The sequence below is a fragment of the Barbus barbus genome (genome assembly GCF_936440315.1).
Source record: "Barbus barbus genome assembly, chromosome: 5".
Classification (NCBI taxonomy): Eukaryota; Metazoa; Chordata; class Actinopteri; order Cypriniformes; family Cyprinidae; genus Barbus; species Barbus barbus.
This window is the reverse complement of record NC_136733.1, coordinates 9,647,501-9,661,219: the sequence shown is the minus strand read 5'-3', so window position 1 is coordinate 9,661,219 and position 13,719 is coordinate 9,647,501. Positions and strand designations below refer to the sequence as shown.

Here is a 13,719-nt window from a genome sequence, read left to right as displayed (position 1 = left end):
CAACTGCTTTTGGGAACCCTTTTAACGGGCAACAAATGCACAAATTGAGTACAGGATGCACATTAATGGAGCAAAACATTTTTTTTAAAAGAGTTTGTGATTGTATGCAGAAAACGTCTTTTGCTTTTACACCAAAGCTGAAAGTATTTAAAGCATTCAAATGCAAAACGTAAGAAGCAGAATTCCTACATAAATAGACCTTCAAAACAAAACTATCATTCGTTTCTAAAGCACACAAATAATGGCATAAACAAATGCGGCGAAAAAACAACAAGCCATGTTAAACATTCTGACCTGTTCAGACTGATCCTCAGTGAGCGTGCATGGCGACTCCTTGAGCATTTTAGATGCATAAAATATGTTAGTATGAAAACCTACAAAATAATTTTTGACATACACTTCAACCTTTCACTGCTTTGCCGTCTTGTCAGTGTCTGATTTCTCAAATGTGATTCCGGCACGTGAAAAACAAGGAAGTGAAATACAGTGAGTCGAATGCTCTGCACTTCCTTTACAACAACACGCCAGGCCTGACCTGAAACGACCCCACGCTCTTTAGGCAAAGTGCCAAGAAAGTCTTCCGGAGAGAAGCTTAAGTTACGCGTTTATGGCCTTTTGCCATCTAATCATAAAGTTATGCATGTTCCTGCTTTATATGAAGCTCTTGTTCTTGTTTTGCTGTCAAATTAGTCCTACTCCTCTGTATTATAATATATAGTCTACCATTTCTCATTATGCAGACTTTAAGGTTTGGTCTGGGACTTATATGATTACCACCCACAGAGGGTCTCTAAAGGTCCAGATAGTGTAGGTTTTGTATCAATAATACATTTATTTTGTTGATTTTAAATACCATTACTATAAAAACAGATCACATAGCTCTGGTGATGTTTTCTGTGTTATGTTTACTGTGATTCAGTGCCTTCTTTCAAATCAGACTCCCAATATATATCCGCATACATGAGAATTGCATGTGCAAATGTATTATATTGAAATTCCACAAGCATGCAAGCTCATATGTTTTGTTTCTCTTTATTTGTTGGTGCACTGTGAAAAGGCCTCAATTGTGCTGAGGTTGTGCATAATGCTCCCATTTTTATAAATGATATCGTACAATTGATTCAAAGGGTCCTTCTTACATGTTAGTGATATTGGCATCTTGAGCTTTTGCTTCTTGACGTGCTTAATACACTTGAAAACATAAATTTGAATAAATAGCACAAGCGTCGCACACTTTGGAAATAACTAATTCCATACCATTTGTCCCCTTCATTAAGGTGTGAATCCCTATGTTAATTTATATTACTCATGACGCATATTTTCCCATTTTTAACCAACTCTTCAGTCATTTTCATTAACTGTAGTTATAATGCATTATATTTGGTGTAAAATTGTAAAAGGAAATAAGGGGGAGTGAAAAAGAGGCATGTGATAGCCGTTTTTCTATGCAGATTTAACTGAATATATCACAAAGATATTTTCAAGATGGACCATTTGAATGTTCATGTGACGGTTTTCAAAATAATTTTAACCCTGGAGCAGATATTGGTACAATTACAGTCTTATCATGTTGGTACAGATGTCCATGGCAACTGCCAAATTAAAAAAAAGAAAAGAAAAGAAAAAAAAAATCATAGCATCAGCAAAGGGAGGATAGCCAGTAGAATCAGGAAGTCACGAGAATCCTTAAAAAGATCACATAGTGATGCACCGACTAGTGCTTCAGTTCTTTCTCCACACATCACGCTTGACCCCCGATCTGCAACATCAGTCCACCATCAAACACACTTTAACCTATGAAAATGGATTCCGAATTAAGCAGTTCACCAAAGCTGGTCTCCATTACAATTGGCTCACTGTGAACTGTAGGTATGAACACCATATTACTCAGTCTTCTGGATGTAATGACAGACCTAATGTAACAATGCCAATCAACATATGGCGATCCAAAATGGTTAAATAGCCTAATTTATAACACCAAAATAAAAATGCAATCAAAATTGACACGTTCATTTTCTCAATAAACATTCCTGGTGTTTTCTGGACAAAAATGTTTCTCTTCATAACCTTTTAACAAAACCTGCTCTGTCTTTAAAATGTTCTACAGGCAGGGAAAATAATGATAACCATTTAAGCCTTGTTTTAGACTACTCTTGAAGGTAATGCCGCAATTCAAAAACAATGCCAATAATACAGTAATTTATCGGCAGTTAATGTAATAGAGATTTATGTGGCCACCATTGTAGCTGACTAGATGTAATCGTTCATGTGTGAGAGGCATTAGATGTCATTTCTTGATAACCTTTATATTGATATGTGCTATACAAACAATAACAAATAATCAGCCTTAATAATAAACACAGAAAATAAAAACTACAAAGATAATATAAGGTTCAAAAGGAATAACCAAAGCCAAACACAACAGTAAAACACAACAGCCAAAAAAAAACAAAAAAAGTTTGATGTCAGGCATAAAAATTTAGCTGAAAATGACCTAGATACAAACAAAATCAAGCTAGAATGCTAAATGAAATTATAGCTAATAGGATCCCCCTTGAACACTGTGTACATATTTTTTTGAATATATATTTACATACAAGAAAATGGAAACACTGTCAGCACACTGGACTATAAACAATGGTATTGCTTTTCCAATAAAGTATCCCCATTGTGCCAAATCTCCAGTGTCAGAATATAAGGCCTTTAGAAACCTTACGTTGTCAGATTAATAACCATGTTGCAATTGCAACGTGTTAAAACAGCCATTTTCCATTTCACAAGACTTACACTGAAACTGCCAAAATCTCATTAATGCTTTTCACCTTATCAACGAAAATGAGGATGTGTCTTAATTGCAAGTGTGAATTTAAAAAAAAAAAAAACTGAACAATCATTTTGATGGGAGTCATCACACTGCACAATTATTATTTAAGGGAGCATAACATGGGAAAATCAAAATTAATAAAGGGAGAAAGATTTGCAATATGCTTTTGTAATCCAATAAAACACATCCAAAGTTTTTCAAATGTGTCAATAATGAGGACCATATGGCAGACAAAAAAAAAAAAACTTTTTTTAAGTGCTTATGATAAATATGATAAATAATAGAATTATAATATAAACAGCAGCATGGACAGTGTTAAAACATAGGGCTACAAATAAAAATTATTTTGATAATTAACATGATAAGTGATACATGCATACAAACTGGTTAACTGGTTTGGGAAAATATAATGCAAATGAATAAAAAAAAAAGTGTAATTGTGTCAGACTGCTTGTAAAGAGGGGGTCACTGACATGGCATGATTTTTTTCTCTATTAATTTATATGAAAATACATAAAAAATTCAATTCTTACTGTACATACAATGACTTAAACTGAGTGATTTTCAAGCCATCTTCTATGATGAACATGTTCTTAATTTCTCAATTAAAACAAATTTTGATATTTTTTGGGACATAAAGAATTTAATTCTTTAAGGTAAAGTGTTATTATTTAAAATATTTTATTATTTCATAGAAAGAAGTGAAGCAGTTTTGGTAAAATATTGTAAATATATATATATAGAAAAATGTTAAAAGTTAAGTTATGGTGTGACCAACAATGTCAATAGGTTCAACAAACATGCAAAAACATGCAGGAAAACAACATAAAAACAGGAAAAGATATCAGTGAGCGGCCCCCTCAAAAAGAACCTCATGACTGTGTGTCAAGGTCAGTGAGAATTTTTCCATTTCTTTATATTGGACACTCTTGGACAATTTATCTTTAGATTCTTTTCACACAACTAACCTACTAAACACTGTAAAATGGCTGGATTGCATTTTTGTCCATAAATGTATCACATCTGCTGTTCGCATACGTAACAGCTTTCTAAAGACACTATTCACACATCAGCACCAAATACGGGTAAAATCTGTGCTTTCAATCATCAAAAATTACCTTTAATCACTGTAATGTTTACTTCATTCACCTGGACAGACACTTTTCTTTTTTTTTTACTTCCCAGTGATAGATATTTTCTGTAGCCCCTCGCTGCAGAACAAAGATCCAGGGGGCGGGGCTGGATCCACATCTAGGGGGTGGAGATTGGTAGGTTTAGGTGTGGAGATGGGTGGGTTTAGGGATCAGGGGTGGAGACGGGTAGGTTTAGGTATATGTAAGGTGGGAGGAGTTGGATCTGGATCCAACCTTGCCCCCTGGATCTTGTGTTCTGCAGTGAGGACCATCTCTGCATTTTTGAAAACAGCACAAAGTAGAATTGCATCATCTCTGTCCAAACTGAATGGCTCAAAGCAGACTTCACATGTCAGAATGCCCTCACTTTGTACATGCCAGTATCAGTAATTGTATGGCTTTGTTCACACAAGCATCAAAACAATCATTTTACAACTGTAACGTTACACCTTCTCTTTTACCAGTATTTCTCAACAGACATGACCGCCAAACTCTAAAATGTCAATAAATGTATATAAAAGGCAGTATGTGTGAAAGCACACTGACTAAGCTACATAGTGTAGGAAACAATACAACTGTTTGCTTAAATTAATTATTATAAAAATACTGTATGCTTTACATACTGAGAATGCTCATGATTATTTTTTTGATTAATCTGATAATATTTAAATCACGATATGCCAACATCCACATCTAGCCTAATAATCATCAAACAATGTGCAAAGACTGTATAATGGATGCAATACATTTTATACAATATCAAAAATCTAAGCGCAGATACAATTAAAATAAAGAAAAACAATAAATATACAACAAAATAACAAACTTTTAACAAAGTGTTAAAAGGTGCTTAAAAGTTCTTCTTCGGTGGTTTAGTTGTATCTGCACTTTAATCTTTATATTGTATAAAATGGTTAAGTGGTGGTAAAATAGAAAATGTTCTGCACACACATTCACTCCTCTGAACATAGTAACGTTACAATAATCATTCATTTATCATGCAATGTAAGGGACTAATTATTTTTCTCCCATCCTGTATCTATGTGTGTGTGCATATGTGTGTGCTTACATATATACACACATATATACACACAAACACACGCACGCACACACACACACACACACACATATATATATATATATATATATATATGCACAGATGCGAGGTTTATATGTTATGCAAATTGAAAAACTATATGCATATATCATTATCATATATATATATATTGTAGTCCTAATCAAAATCCAGAAGATTCATATTAGGCAATATAAATTGCTTTTTGTAAATTACAGATTGTGTTCGACTGGCTAGAAAACAATTCAGTCACACTTCCAACACTTGTCCTTCTGTCAGACTGCCTTGATAAAAACAACTGTCCTGGACATAGGTACGTACATCTAACATAATCATAAATTATATACATACATACACACGTTATAAAATATATATAATGCTATAGAATTACAGTTGGCAAAATAAAGCAACAACATTGGCAGTAATTGCACTACAAAATGATTCCTAGTATAAAAATATGATTCAATATTATCTGCTTTTGCCAATTAGTGAGGAATTTGTAGATTAAAAAAAGCTCAAAAATTGTGTTAGACTGGCCAGCAAACAATTCACACGCTTGCCCCTCTGCCAAATTGCCTTGGCAACAATAGCCGTCCTGGCAACAGGTATGTACACCTATGCACACAGTTTTCAAGGCCATTCCTACTTCAAAACCTTCAAAATGTTTCCTCAGTTCTGCAGCTGTCCTCTTTAAGCTGGCCCAGTTCATACATACCCATAAAAACGTCAAGTGCTCTTTCCAAAATGGCCACATAATACGGAGTAGGATAAACAACACCTGGATAGAGACACTGCAATAACGTGAGGCTTATTCCCTCCCCTCTGAGCCAGACACAAGTCACAGACAAATGTCCTCAAACTATAGCAACACACAAACACACACACAACACAAACTGATCCTGTTTAAAGCCAGGGTCTCAGTGGAAAGAATACGTCTTTAAAATATTTACATGAAGATACACAATCGAGACCTTTACGACAAAGTCTACATATTGTAGTTCTTGAAGTTCCAATTCCAAAAATCTATGCATTATTTTTTTCTGGACCGAATTAAACATTGCTAACACACTGTGTGTGTGTGTGTGTGTGTGTGTGTGTGTGTGTGTGTGTGTGTGTGTGTGTGTGTGTGCGCGTGCATTCGATGACAGTTGTTGTCTTCCCAGAAACATGATACATTATATATTTGTCCCACCGGATCCTCCTCTGTTTTGTGCAGCACACCACTGATTGTCTTCAAAAACTAGTCCTTGCCAGTAAGAATAAAGACTTGTTAACAGTGTGAGGTGGTAATGTGTTAAACACCCTTTGTTGTTACAGCCTTTACTCAATTCCGCATTTGTGCCGCCGTTTCTGTTAGCCTATGTGTCCGTTAATACTTCTTGGAACAGTGAACACGTTTGGAGCTGCCCTTTTCTCCAAAATGGAGGACATTCTATCTCTGAGTGCTCTGCTGTGCTCCAAAGCAGCTCCCTCCCTTGCGTTCGTCAGGCCCGTTTTATACAGCCCGGTTGTAAACAAATAAGAAGTAAACTTGGCCAAACTCTGAGAGAGAACTCTTTGACTACCTCTGTTTTATTTTTTCATCTCTCTTTTACAAACCATTTCCAGATATTTTCCTTTAGAAATGGCAGTGATCTCACTAAGACTTGTACAAAACCATATGACTGCCGGGGTTAGCTGAGGACACGAAAGCACCTTGGCAAACTTACAACTTCCCTATTAGAATCCAAGATACATTTTTCACATCAGTGAAATGCCTGTGTACTCGTTTATGCATTTAAAGAGACACACTGAAACGATCCTTGCGTTGTGCATGCCTTTACCGTATGCCAACGAACTAAAACATAGGAGAAAAGCACAAGAAGGCACACAAACAAACTGCACATTTGATAGGGACAGACCTTGAGAAAACGTGCGGCCAAACAAAAAGTGTTTACGTTGAGACAAAGTCATACAGAAAATATATCCTTACTTATTCGCAAGCCTCACTTTGCATCAAACTTTAGGAACGAAAAGGGAGAAAAAGATTCACCAAGTTAATGCTGCAACACATGACTGACAATTATGTATGCAAAAGGGCGGGAAAGAGTTGTTGGCACACTCGGTGTGGAAAATCCCCATTGTACAAAACTCTTCGTTCTGAGGTAAATGTTACTAGTCTGCCAGGTGAGGTCTAAACCTTGCTGCCTAAAACTGGTTTTCCTGATGTGGGTGTGTGAATAAGATAGTGCGAGTAGGTGACGGTGCCTCATTCAGGTCATCTGAGGTGAACGACGTACAGTTCACAGTACAACCTATGATGCGTTACAACTGGGAAAACATGGGAGTAAATCGGGAGAGCAAGGTGGAGAACACGAGGACGTTTCTCTGTCACTAGTGAGCGCTGATGCAGCTGCCGTTCAAGAGAACACAATTACACTTTCAGAGAGGCTCATGCACAAAAGACAAAGGGGTCTCAACTTTGACCTGGATTTAGCATACAGTCGAGGCCTATATTAAGAATTCCCTTTTAAGCCCTCAAGCTGTTGCGTGCAGCATTCCCGCTCGTGGTGGGAAACACTCTCTGAATCAAAAATGTAAATGTAAAACACATACAGAAATTTGATATGAATCAAAGATCTAGCGAGTCCAACTATCTCCACATTTCTTAAAAATAGCGTGCAAATAGGAAATCGCTCCTCAAGACTAACCTCGTATCCAGTTAAAAAGAATAGAATTTATTCTTCTAAGATAAAGCCTAAGGGTAAGGGAATGTTCAGCTCAATTAGGAAAAGTGGATAGCTCACTAATTCTGATAGATCTCTCAGATTAAAATGTCAAGTAATTACATTGCAAGCATTCACTAAAAAAAAAAAACTCTATTACAACCTAATTCTAAATGTTTTCTCAAGGGTTAACATATGCATATGTTTCATCAACAGAAACTGAAATCTCAAAAACTGTTCTGAGATCAGTCTGAAATGCAAACAGCTATTGTATTTTTTATTTATATCTTTTAACTTGGTTGACTGTACCTTCGAGGTTTAAATGGAGAATAATATATCTCTGTATTTTATGACTTCGTGGGGCATTACTTATCTTTAACAAACTCAAGCCATTTTTACATTATATGCATATAAGCAAACTAAAATATTGATCAATTTACACGTGTATTTTTGTAAAATGGCTGAATAGAAGAGTCACATATTTTTATTGTTGTAGACCCTTGAAAGAGAAAATCCAAATGTGAACAAATTGCCTGCATCTGTGTCTGACCATTGTTACCATGGTTTCTCCTCAGGCTATGTCATGAGTTCTGATGTAAAATTGTTCCTCTATGTAAGACAAACATCATCATGTACTAAAAGACTTACAGTGAGTTACAATATGTGAATGGATCAACATAAGCCATGATTCTCAACTCAATATGGAATCTTGTTAGCTCTTTCATGTCCCCGAATTTTAATGACTATTGTGTGGGTGTGTGTGTGTTTTGGGGACAAATTTGTACCCAAAAGTGAGGTAAACCTGACAAAATCTCCAAAAACCTCCCTTTGGGGACGTCCTCATTTGTAAAACGGGTTTAAAAATAAACTAAAAGTTTTTTTTGAAATTGTAAAAATGCAGAAAGTCTCCTGTGAGGGCTAAGTTTAGGTGTAGGGTAGGTGTAGGGCAATAGCACACACAGTTTGTTCAGTATAAAAACCATTACGCCTATGGAATGTCCCCATTTAGATAGCTAAGTAAATGTGTGTGTGTGTGTGTGTGTGTATTTTTTTAGATACGTATTAATGCACTTTTGCCATATTTACATGATACCAGTGAACAGTGTATTCTATTTTGGAAAATCAAGAGAAACCAGTATAAACAGCCCTAAAGTAAAATGACTCCTCCTACTGGTTAGGCCCAGAACATCAGAATAAATAAAGAATTATTGTCAGGCATGTTCGTATAATTAAAACCCCAGAATCTACATTATGTAAAAATAATAGGTTACACAACGTCAGTTCAGGAGGGAGTGCTGCTGGACATTCTATAGTCAAGGACTTCCTCAAACCACGTGAAGGCCTCCTCATGCAGGATACCAAGTAATAAAAAATGGAATAATCAAAATGGCGATTGAAATATCATAGCACATGACAGGCTGAAATATAAGTGTTGCAACTACATCATAAAGAAAGCAAAGCCAACAGGTAAAATGCCTATAATGCACAAAATATTAATACCCTCCCCTACTGCCAATACGACATTGCATAAAAATGGGTATTTGGACATTTGTCTGAGCTGAGGAACCATAAATGTAATATTTTCAATTCCTGCCAGTGTTTGGCTCAAACTGTATGCACATTGACCCTTGCACTGCATGTTGGTCAACACTCATATCTAGGTTTATATATATTCTCTATCTAGGTAATGCACTTAATATGGACATGTGCATTTGGCTCTGTTTTATTTTCTTGTTCTCCTGTTTGAACCACAGTTGAAATTTTAGCTATCATTACAGTTTACCCTTGGACTTCGATGAAATGCAACATGTGTTGTACTGAAGTAAACAGCATTGTCTGATCATAAGAGGAATTAACTGACTCTGACCTTGACATTTAATTATATTAGTAAAGTTCACCATACAAACTAGTGAGGTGGTTAAGATATCCCTGTAATCTGACTTAGTTACCTCTAGTCTAACGGTACAGCAAATAGCAAAACAATACACAACGCAAACAATCAAGTACCGATTTAAGAATAATTAGAACAGCCCTTCCACTGTGACAAACCATCTTACAAAATGATTGTAATTCTGTAGACCTGTAATTGTTTAATTGTAATTTAGCATTGTTAAAGCATCATTCTGTCAAATAATCAATTGCAAACCAACTGAGAAACTCTTTAAAAGTGTCTCGCAGTGGCATGTGAGCATTACGTTTGAAGCACTAAGAGGGTTTGATGTTTCCAAAATAAACAGCACACAATGCCTCCTTTTGATCTACGAATACCAATATTCCTGAGATCATGATTCATTTGTTGTTTTTTGGTCACATTTATAATTTCCATCTCACCAGAAATAGACAAAAGAATATGTTTAACCTTTCTTTAAAACTTTAGTAAACATTAAGAATAGGAATATAAATTCATATTAACCCTAAGACAAACTAACCCTAAGTCTATATGCATTAATATCGCATCTATCACAAGCAAAATAAATAAATAATCATGCACAGAAATTAAACCACTTTGATGTATCAATAAACATCCACAAACAATATTCAAAAGTGATGGGGCATGAATGTGTATGAAAACATGATCACGACCTCTTATACTGCACAATAATAGTTAAACTCAATGAGCTGATCGTTATATAAGCAACAATCAATATACACCTTAGATCAATAATCGCACCAATAAACACATTACTCTTTAGTGCAAACAAATAAGTAAAAAAAGAAAGATAAATAAAAATACAAACTTATTAATATAAGCCTAATGTTGGGAAAAGCTCCTATACATTTTGTTCTAAAACTTGTGCTCTTAGTTCATGTTTATATGATATCACTTACTAACAATACCTTACTGTAATACTGCAAAACTTCAAGAAACATAAAGCCACTCAAGAATGTACAACTCTCACGTCTTTACAGACAAAAGTGTAACATATTTTAAGCATCACATAACTGACATATAGCTAAAACATGCTTCATTTCGGAAAAGTACAATTAAGAAAAATCTCGTCTAGTAAACTATAGTGCATTAACACGTGAAAACCAAATGCAGCAGGCACTGACATAGGGATATGTTGTGACTTCCAAAATATGTATTTGTGTTGCAATACATTCAAGTATAACTAAAAAGTTTATTTTCGGTTTTTGGTATACACAGCCGTAAACTAACGTAAAACATACTTCTCAAGGTCTTGTTCACACATACAGCAACTTTAAAGACGGTAAAGCTGACAGACAAACACCCTTCATGCAACCAAGGCCTTCCTCCCTATTCTAACTACTGTCCAAATCAGCCATAAAACTACACACGTTTTTAATTGAAACACATACAGTACGCGACTAAACACAGTTTCCAACTGAATTAAACAGGTGCATAAGGAGCAAAGTGTTCAAATGTATGCAAAGCAGTCGTGTGGGGAAAAAAGCTTGATCCATAGCCTAATAGGCCTATAACTTGTATGTTTCTTAAATGTGCTGAAATGAAAATCTAATTTGCTATAAATATAGAAAGAGTTAATTTACTCGACGTTGCCCTCCCTGCAGACCCACGAAGAATTTTACAAAACAGTTCTATGACAGGAGGCCGGTAAGTGCAGTGAAAAAATAATAAAATACATCAATACTGTTTCTGGCATAGCCTATATAGCTGTAATAATATTTAAATTAAAAATAATATATCATATTTTTCATCAAATAATATTTGATGATTTATAGACTGATGATTTTTGAGACTGCCTAACGTTACCCAATGTATGCTTAGCCTATACATCACTCTCTTATAGCGGCGTAAAACTGTCTGAAACAAAGAAATACACTGGGAGAGATTAAAGTTTTCAACGTAAAACTGACGACATTTGACATGGATTGAAGTAATGAATTAAATGGACTGAGGCAAAAAGTGGTTATTCAGACATCCACAGGTTTAGAAGACTTACGACTGGCTAACAGCAAAGCTAGCAACAAATACATTAACGCAGAGCAGCACACAGGGTTAACAGAACAGAGGTCATGATTTATTTAATAATAACAATTCGCTTGTATTCCATATACGCCAGCACTTAAAAAAAAACCTTTACGTTTAATGAAGTAATATTTGACCGTTCAAATATCATTTGTGTTTTTTATCAATAAGTAAAGGGGTACTGTCAAACTTCCAAGGCCGCTCTGCCACCCGTCTGAGACTGGTGCTCAGTAAAAAAAAAAAAAAAAAAAGGTGCTAACATACACATTGCTAAACAAGATTACTGAATTTTGTTTGTATCGTAAAATAACAAGGTTTCCTTCTTTCAGCACATTCGTTCAGATAAAACACTCCAAAAATCAAAGTAGCCGACATCGAATAGAATCTCCCCACAAAAATGACAACCTTTTCATGTCATTTGCTATAAATAAACAGATTATATAAGACAGACATTTTATAATACAGCGTCGGGAATCAGAGGGCATATGTTAAATTAATGAAAAATGTGTCTGGGGTGTTTTTTCCACTACGGGCCAATGCCATGGTTCCCATACCCGCCGTCTAGTAATACATAGAGATAACAATACAATCAGCGCAGTGACTGAAGGCCCCGTTACCTCCAAAAACTGAAGACGAGCCGCTCTATGTTTTGCCATATGAAGTTTTTTGTGTTAAAATGGCCGAGTGATTTATTGTTTGCTTAGCCTACAAACGCGTGCGCTATAGGCAACAAGCTGGCACTTTACAACACGGAGTCAAAAAGAGGTCATTCAGTAAGTACAGGCATTAGAATACAGAACAGATGGCCATTTATCTTTTGTAACTAAAACTACATTTCGGCTTCTTCACGTACTTGGAGCGAGGGCTAAAATCCCGGTCACTTGGTTAGGCTGCGTGCCCTAATTTAATGATGACAAATAACGGACATGTTAAAGCGCCCGAAACACTCCCTACAAAACTCCACAGTTTCTATAGAATTTGTCCGAGCTGCTGAGAACATCTACACAAAACAACAACATGCGTAACCATTATGTTTGTCTCAGATATCCCGAGACCGGAGGCTAGCGCGCAAATCTACCGGGGTCAATAAAATATTAGCAGTAGCCCGGAAAATACTGGGATTCCAGATAAGCGGCTGAAATGTTCAAATCATCATTTCTATCTCGTCTATTCCTCTAGCTGAACAGCGCATTTCGTGTCGGAGCCCTGACGGGCTTTAATCGCTGATACTTGACACTTAACACAGCGGTGTTATTCTATCAAATATTTTGGTCGTACGTAGGGAAGTCCCTAGCGGCTCTGTCGAGTCGTATTGTGCTTCTCGTGTCATGGTTCACTGTAACGTCTAACACTTCGCAAAATAAAAATAATACAACTTATAAAAACTACCGACAAGCCTGCCAACTGTTAAACGACAAGAAGATCCGTGATCAAGCAAGAAATTATATGGTCATTTTACCTGAGACGTCACTTCGGGCAACCACGAGTGTTTTTTGTTTAATATCAGACAAACACTGGCTGTTTTGAGAGAAGTCAGCTACAGATCCTATAATCCGGAGTGCCAGTTCCTTTTCAACTAACGTTACATGTAATTTCACAAGTTTTCTGTATCCTCTTCAAAGCTGCTTTATGTACAAGATATTGATGAACAAAGACTAAAGTCTTGTATTTGAGCTATTAGTATATGCTTCATGCTTAAGTTTTTTTTTCCACCTCATATCAAGGGAATGACTACTATTACTCTTATAAATAGCCTAACATAAATAGTATAGCGTAAGTACCCTCCCCCTCCCTTCCCTATTTCTTACCTGCTGCTTTAAGGGTCTTTCTTCTCCAGTGGCTACAGCGCTTCACAGCTTCCCCGGTTTTCTCCAGGCAAGGACTGAGTTTATTAATATTGTCCCTTACTTTGTTTAATTTCTCACTTCCATCTTCTTTCATCTCATCAATAAACACACGCTGCAGCCTACCTTCTGAGAGGACATCACGCAGCTCACTCGTGCCCTCCCATTTTTTCACTATTCGTCGAA

The 13,719-nt window shown here is 36.0% G+C and overlaps 1 protein-coding gene across 4 annotated transcripts in view; it reads right to left on the bottom strand.

The window, feature by feature from the left end:
• The window catches only part of LOC306869602 (zinc finger and BTB domain-containing protein 20-like), a 65,648-nt gene that overhangs the window by 51,294 nt on the left and 635 nt on the right, over window positions 1-13,719 (bottom strand). Inside the window, exon 1 of one of the 4 annotated variants that reach the window (XM_079416397.1) lies at window positions 13,498-13,719. This exon is cut by the window's right edge and continues 635 nt beyond it. The gene's annotated coding sequence lies outside the window, so the exon portion shown is untranslated. Of the gene's footprint in view, window positions 1-294; window positions 533-13,148; window positions 13,441-13,497 lie in introns of those variants that run through there. The other 3 variants (XM_079416399.1, XM_079416398.1, XM_079416400.1) reach the window with 3 other exon arrangements.